Here is a 14455-nt window from a genome sequence, read left to right on the forward strand (position 1 = left end):
GGAAAAATAATTATTTCGCGACAATAATGGATACAAACAGAGACTCAGCCTACTAGCCCCAAAACGAAGACAATTTTTCGACCTTTTCCCTTGGGCTAGAGTTTTTAAATGAGGCAGAAAAAGAGAAAAACAAGTTACAACGGAAAAGGAGACTCGGCATCAGCGCCGTCACGATTCGCTTCATTTGATATTGTTGTCCGTTTTTCGCGTCGGATTTGATGCACAATTCCACCGGCCATGTTCTAAAACAATTGGTTCATGCTTTCAGCTGTGCACTATCGAGTTATGGAGCACGTGGGAAGTTTGGAGAGCACTCAAGAAGCTAGAGTTGCCCTCCGCTATTGCCTCGGGTAACTCTTACGCTTCTTTCGTGCTCTCCAAACTTCCCGCGTGCTCCATAACTCGATAGTGCACGCTAAAAGCATGAACCAGTTGTTAAATAGCGTGCGTGTGCGCGCGCTATGTGTAATTAGGGACTTAAGGTGGCTCGTACCAGTTTCCTCGCGCGGGGAACAAGTCACTCTTGCGTGACGCGCGTGAGAGAAACGTGCGAAAGAAGCGCGAGATCAAAAGATGAAATTTCAAAACAAAGATGGCGGCGTGGAATTTTTTCTACTTTTGTGAGTTTACCTAAGAGCTTGTATTCGAAGTGTTGAGCGGCCACTGTGAATGCAGGAGATAGAAACTAAGATAACGAAGACGATTTTCGGAGAAGTAAAGGTTGCTTCACTTCACATTTAAAAGAAATATTCAACCGATATGAAATCTTGCGACGGCGAAAAAAGAAGAACTCAAGTGAAGGATAATCTACCTGAGGTGGAAGAAGACTTTGAAACTTCGAGGAAAATAATATGATATAGCCAGAAGTCATGTGTAGGATTTTTAAGATGAGCTCGGGAGGCTGTCTTTGACGGCTGTTTAATGATTTTCTTAGCAGTAAACGTCTGTAAACATCAGATCGTAGGTGCTCGCGCGAGCACACGCAATTGTCAGCGGTAGCTAAAACAGATCATGAGCAAATGTCGATCTTATAGAATCCAGATTTTTAAATGCGCGAGAACGCGCGTGGAAATTGCTAAACTCACGAAAGCTATTGCATGAGAACAAGTCCGGTGACCCCTTCTTTTTATTGTTCCAATATGATAATAACGTCGAAAGGAATCATCAGAAAAAAAACTACAAAATTCTACGGAAGGAAATTTGTGATGTGTGAAAATTGCCCTTTATGTAGATTTTCTGAAATTCCGCTCCGTAGAATTTTTTAAAAATCTTTGTGCATTTTCCTTTTCAAGTGCCAAAAGGAATCACTGAAAAAAATCAGGGGGTCACCGGGTTAGTTTTCGAATTATTTAAGCCACAAGCTAAAAAATGCGTCTGAATAAGCCTATGAAAGCGTTGCCATGGAAACTGCTAGTGACGAAATGACACTTATTTTTGGATAACCAATGATTATGTAATTCAACCCCGTAAAAGTGTTCAAATGGCCTTGGTAAGTCTTTCTGCTGTATTCTTTCAAAGTTACAAACCATCAAAAAGATGAAAACCGGTACGAGCCACCTTAACGAGCCAGAACGCGACGCAGTTTGAAACGTCACCGGAAGTAATTTGCTCACAAAGTGCTTCACTGCGCATGCTTGGCGCTAAACTGCAACGCTTCTTCTTCACGTTCAGAGCACGAGGTTGGCACTTACAGCGTTTCCAGAAAACGTGAGTAGTTTCTACTGAATTTGAACTAGAATTAAATTTTCTTCTGCTACCTTATAGGCAAAACTGTTTTTCTGAGTCCATGAAAGTGTTATTTATTGTAAAAAATACCAAACAAACATTTTAATTTGCCTTTTACTGCAGGTCAATTGGTTACAGCTGCGATGAATGGACAACACGCAGACCTGCCGAGTTCGATACCAAAGTCGAAAACTGGCTAGTAAATCCAATTTAGTTTATTAGAAGATTCAATTTCCTGTCCTACTTAACTATAGGATGAAAGTGAGTTTAAACTTAATATTTATGTTCTTCATTGAAAACAAACTAAAACAGACTGTTCTTTTTTCACGCAGTAATGTGATGTACTGGACAAGCGAGCATGATGTCCTGTTATGCAGAGAGGTTGTTTCCGTGAATCCGTTCAAATCAAGAAAGAGTTCGTCGCAAAGAAGCGAAATTTGGGATGGAATAGCCAACACTTTGAATACCTGTCCCAAGCCTTTCTTTGCTGTGCATAAAAGGTCCGTAAGGGATCATGTGGGTATTTTAATTAACCGAATCAAATAGAAATTGAGAGCCGAGGAAAGGAGCTCGGGCATCGCGCCGCTCAAACCCCGGCATAGAACTTGAAAACTTGGTGGAAGAAATTATGGCTCTCGAAGAAACAGCTGATGCAGAAATGAAAGAGGACGACGAAAGAATGAAAGAAAAGGCTGAAAAAGAGAAGACATATCAAGAACTGTAATATCAAGAACTTCCCAGAGTAAATAAATATCGTTCTTGAAAAACCGAAACTCTGTCTTACACTCATCATCTGTCATAGAATCAAGATCGAAGCGACCATATTTCCAATAAGGAAATTCGAGATTTTCAGAAGAATTTAAATCGTACAACAGGGCAAACTCTGTATCATCAATGCTTCCATCGTCGTGTTCGCATCCGTAACTTTGTTTTTCCCGCGCTTGTGACAGCATTCTCTCCCCGGGCCCTTCTCGGTTTCGGTGTTTTCAAACTGCGTCGCGTTCTGGTTCGTAAAGTCCCTATTTACACTCGTATGACAACTTTGCACTCGTGTTACATGAAAAATGCACTTGCTTGCAACCAATCAAAAGCGCGTAATTTCCTAATGTATATTTATCATGTAACAAAGCCGTGGTGCCCACGGTAATGTTGTTCGAATACTCAAACGCATGTTGCCTTACAAGATGATTTTAAGAAGCTTTAATTCATTTGTGTTATATCTCGAGTACTAATTGAGTAATGTTGACTCATCCCACGTTTGAGTGCCTGTGTTAATGGAACTTAACCTGATGGCTAATTATTTTTTTAAGATTTTAAGTTGGTAAAAACAGGGTCTTAATTTTCTAAAAACTAAGCTTTAAATAGTTCTTGGCTATGACAAGTTAACGAATATTTTGTGAACTCACCCTTGACGTTGAAGGCACAGACAGATATATCTCAGTATGGTTGCTGGTCAACACTACGAACAAGTGGCAGTGTTGGTTAGTTGCATGTTACTTTTGACAACCCTAGGCCACTATGGAAGATGCACGAGTCGAAATATATTCGTAAGCCAATCGGTTGTCCGTGGAATTTCAGAAATCGAGATTTGCACGTCGGCTACCGGTAGCAATTGCCGTCTTCTTCGAGAGTATAGCATTCATAGTTAATTGAAAACAAAAAAAGTAATTATTAATCTTAATGCCCTATTTTTTGTGGCATAAGAACATTTTTGGTCTTTGAAAATTTATGAACTGATAAAACTTGAACTAATTTTGAACAACAACAAATATACTTATCGAAGGTGTTCTCCGCCTCCAAAGGTAAACAGTTTGATTTATTTTCTCCTAAGTTTTAAAACCCTCTTACGCTGAACTTTAATTGAATTCTCTCTTTCATTAAATATATCCATAAAAGTGTGCAAAATAGTAAAAAATGAACGGGATGAGGTATTAATCACGTCGTTGAAACTCTAATAGGTTCTTTCATACGATTGTGTAACACTTTGTACCTCACTTTCAATGAGTGCATCAGTAAGCCGATTTCTTAGGTTTTAACTGCTGTAACATTTTTTTTTTTTTATTTCTTACTAGTGTATATCTTATCCAGACTTCCTCATAAATCTTCACGTCTAGGAAAACGAAAGCACAAAATCGTCATTAACTTTTTAGGATTGCATCCCACAACTGAGTTTAGGTTTATTGTGAGATATTTTTTCCCTTACTCTTTCACTCCCTGATCTGATCAATTGGTAAGTTTCTCCCCACAATATCAAGACATAAAAAGTACATCGATCAATTACAAGAGAAATAAGGAATTTAGCAAATGGAGGATGTCGAATCGATCTGAAAACTGAACCCCAATCTTCATGCTGAAGTTACTGCATGGCATTCACTGAGGAGATTTTCGAATCGTTAAGTCAAATGAATATGAGTGGAAACCTCTCACCTGAAGATGCATATCCATTCATAGATTTTAAAGTGGTCTAAATTGATTTCAGCATTTTATTGAAGACAAAAACAGTAGATAAGAATCTTGTGCCCAACTGCTGATATTTTCGTAGACTTTTGATAACACTCTTCGAAGTCTGTCAAAATTATATTTGCATACCCTGTCTTCCTCTTGAGCTGCAATTATCTATTACGTTCTGTTTGTAGAAAATGTCAAGCCCAGGAAGTGATTGGGTGAAAATGGATTTTAACATATCCATCAAACAACGTAAATGACTCAAGGATTTCAGATTTTTGCCGTTTTAAAAGCGTAAAATCTGATATCAATTCTACACAAAGGCAAGAACAGGAAATTTCACTCCTTGCATTATACGTTACTGCCTTTTAAGATCACTTGATTTTAACTGAGCAATGCAGGAAAATGATAAATTACCAGCAGTTTTATAGAGTCGAAAAGCAAACCTCGGAGAACCAAATACGTATATTACAATAATTACGTCCATAAATAGAATTTAATAGATTACGTGGTAAAGGTTGAAATATGCTCTTTAGAGCAATACAAAAATCTTCGCAGCGGTGAATAGAATTCTAGCAAAGCACGCTTACTATTGACTGATCTTTATTCGGATTCGTAAGCCAAGTTATTGTTTGGGTTGAGTCGTTGAGTCATTACTGATGCTAAACGAAACACATTAAAAAGATTCATCCATACATAGAATTTCTTTAAAACTACTAGATTTAACTGGAGGCAAAGTAATTTATTCTGTTTGTATGTTCTCTCAGTTCACTATCTATGAGAGCTATATTGTTTCGCAAATTGTACTCGCGAATGGTCTTCCACATCGATAAATACTTCGGTAAACCGGGGTGATTAGACGATAAGATTTTTCAGTAACGTTTGAAGCTCTTGAATGGGAAGTTCGTGTCATTTGTGTCAATCAAAAAAAAGCTTCATGTTCTGTAGGATTAGTGGAAGAAAATCAACTCTGACTATGTGATCTGAACTTTACAGGCATAAGATTAATTTCGAACGGTTTACGAAAATGCATGGAAAATGTTATGGCCGTCTGCAATCTCTATTCCATCTTTCTTTTGTTTCAGTTTGCGTTTTAGCGAAAATCCTGAATATAGTTCGTAACGCATGGCACTAAAAAAATTACTCTCCATAATTCATCAACGAACCAGTGATTTGTAGGTTAAGTGCTCATTATCGAGTTCCTTCTAGTTTGTGGAAGAAAAGATATACAACTAACCTCTGACAATAGAGCGAGGGACATGTTTTTTGATTGTGATGGAAATGTTGAAGATTATGAAATGACTAATCGCGGCGAACACTGGGAGAACTTGAAAGAAAAAAAATTAATTACCTGTTTATTGACCAATGTTTTTCCGATCTTTTACCAAGTCAAACATCAAGGCCTTTTAATTAAGTGGCAGTACTTTTGAAGTGTGCCGAAAACAAATCAAACTACCTTATTTTTATTTAAGGATTCCTTGACGATTTTCAGTCTTTTCAACATGTAATCTTTTACTTAGCAAGGGTGATCGGAATGGTCAAAATAACTGATTCCTTATTTTGTAAAAATTTTCGGTCAAGATGTGAATTTCTCCTGCACGCAAAATTGCGGAATAATTAACAAGAAATTCTACCTTCATGAACACTGACTGAATGTTCTAACTTCGTCAATAATGATGAAATATTGAAATGTTCGCGTCAGTTTGGGTTTATTGTAGTTTTGAATTCTAGATAGATAAATTAGTTGTACTTTACCGTATTTTTCGAGTAAAATTTTCTTCACCGCCAATGTCCCGATTGTTTCAGCTCTTACAACTGCTACAAATCAATTTCTGCGAAGTTTTTTTTTTGTACAGCATATATGTCCAGTTTAAACAATGAAGTTCAATTCAGCTGCTGACCCGTCTGTCATTTTAAATATTTATGCAGGATTGGTCACCGTTTATTGATTAGCTACAATGGAGATCCGTAACGACATAAAGAGGATTTTTCGCTCAATAGAATAGAAACGAATCAATCATTTCGCATTTTGTCTCAGGGAGAGATTTGCCTCTTCAAGCCATTTCGCGTAAGGCGTGCAAATTTTTCCATGCCAATCTAAAGTTGAGTATAAAAAATGCAAGAGATGGGTGATCGCATGAGAGGAAATGAATGCTGTTCAGGCTTTTCGTTGCATATTTAATGCAAGGTGCCAACGACAAAATAATTACGGAAGAAAGAAAATTTCGATCGTGTTATCCTTAATCATTGAACATTGTCATGCAGAAAATTACCAACAACAACCTCTGATTCCTTGTTAACGCGGTACCCCAGAATTCTTCAATTTTAAGGATGTTACCAAAAAAACTCCTCTACAAATAACATTTAATGTTTTAATCAGGTCTTCTTTTCGCATAGCTTTGCGAATACGAAACGATAATTGAATTTGCAAGAAACGTGATTCATGTTGCTTCGGCGGTTTTTAAATTCATTACCTCAGATTGTATTATTTTTGGCCATCAAAGTCATGATATTGTACAAAATTATGTTTATTTCTTCTGGTTTGTACCATTTAAAAAAACTAAATTCGTCTTCAAGTTCTATGACGCCTCATGCAACGCTTTGAGAGGCTATAATAGGGCTCCATCGTGAAAGCAAGAAGAAAAAAAGAACTTTTAACGAAAAGTTATTTTTTGGCCAAAGAGTATCTGTTTTGCAGTAGTTTGCTTAGGTGGTAAACGGTGTAACAAGAAATTTTCTTTATCATATGAAAAGAAGGAGTTTATAAATGTTTTCGCTTTTCATCAAATAAAACACACATCTCTGAAGGTTGTCGTAAAAGAAGAGTATTTCGATTAGTTTCTTACATACCTTGATAAATAGTAGATTTGGAAGGCAGTCAACAGAAATACGTGTTTTCTCCTGATAAAATGTTTAAGTTAAAATGTTAACGACAAATGCAAAGGTGTCTCCTTTTCCTACAAGGAAATTGCTTTCTAATGTTGACACAGGGAGAGCTCAATTCTGGGCTTTCAAAAAGAGAATAACTTTGTATTGGCAACCACAGCATTCATATTGAAATGAGAATAAATATCTATGGCTATTTGAACAAAATTCTGTACGAATTTAAGTTAATTAACAGCCCTGTGCTCTCGCTTATCTTACGTTTTCGTATAATTAAAACGGCGACGTTTTTTAATTCAATCTTTCTCATCGAAGGCGATATTGAGAGAATATCCTAAAAAGGTTAGGTCCAATTTGCCTTTTCTCTCACCAGCTCGCTAAAATATATCGAAAACCGATGATTTCTTCATTTCATCTGTATTCCTTTCCCGGCAATTTTTTTCTAGCGTCAACTCCTTGAAGATGACTGGAGACACAAGTCAGATCGTTTTCATAATGACCAAGAATCCTCTCCAGAACCGGTGAAGAGAGTAGCAAGTAAGCTTCCTTGTTTGTGGTCGATGTTGTTGGTTTTGTTTTTGTTTTTGTTTTATTATAAGCCAATTTATGTATACTCACATCAAAATATTTCTCCCTTTTTGTGTTTTACCATTAACCATTTAAGCCAAGCTAACATCGATATCACTTTACCTTTTATTTGTTGCCTTACTGGTTCCATCTTTGTTTTCGCACGCACGCAATTAAATACACTTCTCACCCAAAATGAACCCTGTATGATGTTTTCATTTCCGTTCTCTTCTTAAAGAGGAAATACTTATTCTTTAGAGTCACTTCAGTTGATTTGATCTTTAGAAAAACTGTGAAGAACTCTGTAGAGACGTAATTGGCTTAAGCTATTTTTGTATCGATGAAATGATAATTTTTAAGTCGGTAAAGGTTTAATTATCGTTGTGAACGCTCTGACGTTTTTTCCTTTTTTGGCCGAGTACATCGACTTCTGCGATATCATTTATCAGAAAAAGAAACAGACTACATGACGGTTCACCCTAAATAATCATTAGGTTAAAAATCTACCAAATTCATTTTCCTTCACATCACAAATTACCTTTCGTAGCCGATACTTGGTGACAAACAGCGAGTAAAAAGTACGCGAGTAGACACGCGTGGCCTTTCGCTCACGCGTCCTAGTCTAAATTAGGCGCGCCTGGCTACGCGAACTAGCTATTTGCAAACAGCTGCATCAATGTTCAGATCCGTCACGTGACAACAGGGTGGCGGAGGAAAGTTATGAGCCAAGTCTAATGGCCACCGTCGCCAACCCGAGTCTACTATAGCTCGATAATAGAGCATGCGAAGTACTTATCGATAGCTGGTAGGTGCGACTCCTGTTGGGTGTACTTGGAATATATATATTTTTTCCTGAGTATGCTTGTTTAAATCGGTCACAGAAGCACGCATTTTTTCTATGCAATCCCTGGGCTTGGAGAACCACTATCTTGATCGGTTTAATTCGGAGTAGCAGCCCGTAAGGTTTTTGCTATTTTTTAATTTGAAATGTGTGTTATTCATCGAGATATTTGTTTAATCTATCCTCTAAGCAGGCCCCCTTTTATGCGAAAAAAACGTTACATCAAACTTCATAAGCACACCTTAGGCACAATTGAACCGGCCAAGTACAAATGCTCTATCAGTAATGAGTATTAATCTCAGGCGGGTTATTTACCTCGCGCGTATAGTTATTCGTTTTAGTAATGAAAGCTTGTGCGAGGATGATATATAATTCATTATTTTGTGTTCGACACAGTCTTGACTTAATGAGCGACCGACTTACCAACGGGCAGACTGACTGGCTAGCTGACTGACTGATTACTGGTTGACCGACCAACTGTTCAACCCACTGACTGACCGGCAGGCTTACTGGCATGGCTGGCTTACTGGCATGGCAGGCTTACTGGCATAGCTGGCTTACTGGCATGGCTGGCTTACTGGTATGGCTGGCTTACTGGCATGGCAGGCTTACTGGCATGGCAGGCTTACTGGCATGGCAGGCTTACTGGCATAGCTGGCTTACTGGCATGGCTGGCTTACTGGCATGGCTGGCTTACTGGCATGGCTGGCTTACTGGCATGGCTGGCTTACTGGCATGGCTGGCTTACTGGCATGGCAGGCTTACTGGCATGGCAGGCTTACTGGCATAGCTGGCTTACTGGCATGGCTGGCTTACTGGCATGGCTGGCTTACTGGCATGGCTGGCTTACTGGCATAGCAGGCTTACTGGCATAGCTGGCTTACTGGTATGGCTGGCTTACTGGCATGGCTGGCTTACTGGTATGGCTGGCTTACTGGCATGGCTGGCTTACTTGCATGGCTGGCTTACTGGCATGGCTGGCTTACTGGCATAGCTGGCTTACTGGCATGGCTGGCTTACTGGTATGGCTGGCTTACTGGCATAGCTGGCTTACTGGTATGGCTGGCTTACTGGCATAGCTGGCTTACTGGCATGGCTGGCTTACTGGTATGGCTGGCTTACTGGCATGGCTGGCTTACTTGCATGGCTGGCTGACCTACTTAGTTGTTGCCTTTTTTAACAACATAACTTGTGTTAATTGCTGAGAAATACAGTTTCTCCTTTTCAAGTTAAGATAAGCCACCATTTTACTTACCAAGTTATCAAAACGAAGAAAAAGAAATTCAACTTTCGTCGGGAAGGCTTTTCCTTTTTCTCTAAGCTGAACTGAAGTAAAATAATGCCGGAGCGAGCAAATTGAGAGCTAAATTTTCACTTTTTTTTCCGAGAACGACCAAAATTGAAAATACCATAAATACATACCGTAAATGCTCGAATTAGCGCCCATCCTCAAATAAGCGCCCCGCTTCGAATTAGCGCCCCTCCTAGGGCTCAAAATTTGTACTAAGCGCCCTCTTCAAATAAGGGCCCCCCCTCCCCCGAGAAAAAATGAGTTTCGGTACTCGGTACGATATACCAGACGTATACGGTCCATACGGTTCTTTTAATAAAATGTGACATTTTTTTAAATAGTATAAATAGTAATGTCCTTTCAAAGTCGCACGGGTTTGCTTCTCATTTCCTTGATAGAAATATCCATGTGAGCACATAGCTGCTTCACTTTATTAGTTTCCTCGTAAATCTTTGCTCCCAATAGAAATAAAGATAATGTCATTTTGAGGCTAAAAATTGATAAACGAAATAAGCGCCCAGCTTCAAATAAGCGCCCCCCTTGGAATTAGCGCCCCCCCCCCCCCCTCTCGCCTTAGAAAATTAAATAAGCGCCCCGGGCGCTAACTCGAGCATTTACGGTACATACATCTACATACATACATCTTTATTTAACAATGCAGGTTAGAAGGATCGGCAAGACCGAAGTCCTGATCGTACTTTTAACAATTTTAATGAACTAATTGTGAAGATTTCCGTGTTCTTGAGAGGTTTTCCCACCGGGAAATGAGCCAGACATAAACCTGTAGTGCCATCAGATTAGAGCTGAAAATCAATTTTACTAATGTCGCCAGAAATTCGTCATATCTTTAGGTAAATGAGCGTCCACTTAATCAAAGGTAAAATGCACCGTCCACTTTGTCAATGGTAAAATGCATTTAGTCCTTGAAAAACAACTTGTTCCAGAAACATGAAACTTTTACTATTTTTTTTAAATTATTTTATCTCAATTTATGTAATCTGTTTTTTTTTTTTTTTTTTTTTTTTACAGCACAACAGTGTGGGGGAAGTGGGAGTCAGGCCCACCGTCCCTGCCCTCTCCGGCCTGACCATTACTGAACAGGGGCGGATCCAGGAATTTTTGATTGGGGGGGTCCAAACTTTGGTTCAGAAAGGACTGTTGGACAGAGGCAAATTACTTCTCCCCCACACCCCCTCCCACCAGTCGCGGTTGCACGTTATATTCCTTGGCCGCTTACCGTTTACTTGGATTCATTAAAAAAATCAGCCAGTTAAAAAGTGATATACGATCCTGTCGATGTAAGAATTTCAGTCTCAAATTTGTAAGCGTCAGGTCTGATAGGGGGGGTCCGGACTCCCCGGACCCTCCCCCTGGATCCGCCACTACTGAACGAGAATGGCGTTGTGTTGCGTTGCGTGCACGCAATTAAGTAGACCAATTGATATTCTCAGACCGCCAGTTTTGGCGAACATTAGTGATTACAATTTTTAACCCGGAGACCTCTTTATCAGTCGGGCTAAAGAGTCTTCAGAGAATGGCTGTTTTCCATGGGTGCTTTGTTTGAGATTGATCAACGCTTGTCAAGCCACAATGTGGTCGGTTTTCCAGGTATGCCCAGTTACCCTGACAACAAAAGCTTTTACCGGTAAACCGCATACCGGATCGACACCACAGTTTTCTTTTCCAGAGATGTTTCTCCCGCACGAACATGGTAGTCTGCTTACGAAAGTTGTAATGTTTGAAATTATATTCCCAATCTAACAACAATTGTTGGGTGAAGGTACAGTATTCTTGTTTAAAGCATCTGGTTTTTCAATCCGAAACGAGTCGGAAACGCATTTGTGTAGTTCAAATTCCAGAATAAGTCGCACGCCGGTTAGCGCTTGAGGTCACACAATAAAGTCAATTATTGTGCAGTCAATATTTTACAGCAGGCAGGTGTTTTGCCCAATTTTACAGAATAATTTCGTCTTTAAATTTCGCCCTCCGAAATGGTGCAGTAATCTGTTCTTTCTTTCGATCTATCACGCAGTTAAGTAGTATGTCACGCAACGCTCCCCCAAAGACATGCCCAAAAAATGCCGCGTAGAAAACTTGCATTCCCGGTGTTATTATTAACTATTATTTAATTGTTAATTCATTATTTCTACTTCATTTTTAACTTTAATATTTATTTATATTTTTTTATTTTTAATATATTTTCTATTTTAATATTTTTTATTTTAATATTTCTTATTTAGTTATTGATTTACTACTTTTGGTTTTTTTGGACTCTCGACATATTACCCTCACCCTCGACATGTAACCCTCGACACTCGACCAAAAGGCAGACTCTCTCCAACGATAATAATGCGATGAAAACACGGCACAGTTTGAATAATCATTAGAAAATTAAAACACTAGCAGTTTAGGCTGACAGCAAACAGTGGTTTTAGGAAATTAAAACACCTTTAGCGTAAGCTTACCTCAAACAATAGCTTTGGAAGCACCCTTATGCTTGAAAAATGCCAGACCCCCAGGCACATAGAAATTAACTACTAAATCTTTCTTTCCTTTGCCTTGTAGTTGTGCGATTAAATATAAATCAGGTAATATACAACTTCTCTGAGGTCGCTCGCTTTTCGTTAAGTTAGAATTAAAGCTATCGCGTGTATGATTTACCTGTTGTTTTGCGACACAACTGCGTCGACTACTGAGACTGTCTGTGTTCTCTATGTTTTCTTTCTCTGATGTTGCCTCACGATATTTGGGAAATCTGGTATACTTTTCACATCCGAAATGTTGAAGTCAGTTTTACCCACTATCGTTGAAAGCAAGAAGTCGTATTTTAAAGTCAGCCACATGCGATCTTCTTCTTTTGTAAGAACGCGGACAGTATCTTGTGCGAATTTGTGATCTGTGTTGATTACCTTTGTTAGCTTGGCAGTATCCAGCTGTCCAGAACAACTATCCTTTATTTATTCCTGTGACGTTCGATAACGTCAAATGTCTGCAGTGAATCGCGATTGTCTATGATATGCGTACTTTGCACTTTGCAAGGGTTAAGAGGAAAGCTCTATTAGACTTATCAAAAATAAGGTTCATTAACCGGCTGTTTTTAAGTGCATTGAAAGTTCGAGAAAATTTCAATAGTGGAAACTTTGTTGCGCAAGATTATCTTATGCTTCCGTTCTTTATCCTAAGAACAGAATCTGGTCAAAACCCGTTTTGTAAAAAAAAGGAATAAAAGCGATTGCGTGAGAGAAACTTGTAAAAGGACTATGTGGCTAATATTTCATCAGTTTTTTCGCCTTCCTAAAGTTTCCCGCAAGTTGTTTTTTTATTATAAAGCAATGTACACTTTGCATAAGTACATTGGTTACTGTGGAAAATGTGTCACGTATTCTGTTTTCTTCAAAAACAAAAGATTCATTTAGAGAAGCTATGGCTAATATGATGATATGAGATGAGGTTTATGAAGAGATTTAGCGGTTAGATACTTTAATTAAGAGACAACTACGATCTACTTCTCTATGTTTATGATTTTGCTTCGTTCAAAACAAGCTTATATTTTCAATTGTGTAGGAATTATGGCCCGTCGATGGTGGTGTTAAGCGATACATCTTTGTTATCTACGATGACCAAATCAGCATTTCATTCAACTTCAAAAATAAAGATAATTTGCATCATAGAAACGGAAAGTCTATTCGAAGGCTAAATTCAAGACTATATGAAATAAAAGCAATAAAAGTGGGGTAGATGTCAAACAGTGAGGACAAATTACTTTTACGTTACAACTAGAGATAGGATGAGATTCAGATTCTTAGAAAATGATGAACTTTGTTCCCGAATTTCAAATGCTTGAATATATAGAACTGTCTCTCGTAAAGTAAAGGTTAGAAAAAATAAATGAGCTCCTTTTAATATTCATATTTACGCAGACACAAATTGCAAATTTCGAAAAAAAAGAGAAAAGGAGAAAACCACGAATCCCCAGTTGGCAAATTTGAGAGACTCATTCTTAGGCCTTTTCGTTCGCTTGTTTTTGCACCCGATATTGTCATTATTTATCACTCATACACTAAAGTGAAATTGATCCCAAAAGCTACTCAGAACAAAGAGGTAGTTATATTAGGGGAACCAATTAAAAGGTCAAAGTTGACACAAAAAATGGCCGACAGAATGGCTCGTGTATTTAGAAATTTCAAGGCTATTTATAATGTAAAGCAAAGGAAACCTATCGGCTGCATTCTCCGATTATCTTCCACACACATCATGTTAACTATTCTAAAGCAAACAGATCGACGGTTGCAGCGTGAACTAGATAAAAACGCCATTTTTAAATTTTTTCACTATTTTTTTTTTAATTTTTTCGCTCAGCAGGGTCGCACACTCGCTCTCTTGGAACGTTTATTGTGACGCTGCTATGGTGCTCAATTTCAGCGCAAATCGTTTTATCCTACATCTATAATATTGGTGTGAGTGGATCACCTGATGCAGAGAAATTGTTAACTTATCGGATGCGACAAACCCTATCAGTTGGGTCAATCAAAACTACACAATTCGAGGGATTATTTGTAGATATATTGGTAAATATAACACTTTAATAATCATTAGGTTTCCTTAAAAATTTTCATTTACATTTTAAAATCATCAAGTTAGGCTCGGGAAATTAAGCTTCCGAAGGCAATTCTTGTGAAACAGTTCTCACTGTGTTAGCGGAA

At 38.4% G+C, this 14455-nt stretch overlaps 1 protein-coding gene across 5 annotated transcripts in view; it reads right to left on the reverse strand.

The window, feature by feature from the left end:
* The window catches only part of LOC111333486 (putative G protein-coupled receptor No18), a 37351-nt gene that overhangs the window by 21730 nt on the left and 1166 nt on the right, over window positions 1-14455 (reverse strand). The window contains exon 1 of one of the 5 annotated variants that reach the window (XM_022939068.2): window positions 12414-12656. The exons of 2 other annotated variants lie outside the window; for them this stretch is intronic. The gene's annotated coding sequence lies outside the window, so the exon portion shown is untranslated. Of the gene's footprint in view, window positions 1-5925; window positions 5945-7020; window positions 7039-12413; window positions 12657-14455 lie in introns of those variants that run through there. 2 more of the 5 variants (XM_022939070.2, XM_088755413.1) reach the window with 2 other exon arrangements.

Source organism: Stylophora pistillata, chromosome 3 (genome assembly GCF_964205215.1).
Source record: "Stylophora pistillata chromosome 3, jaStyPist1.2, whole genome shotgun sequence".
NCBI classification, from domain to species: Eukaryota; Metazoa; Cnidaria; class Anthozoa; order Scleractinia; family Pocilloporidae; genus Stylophora; species Stylophora pistillata.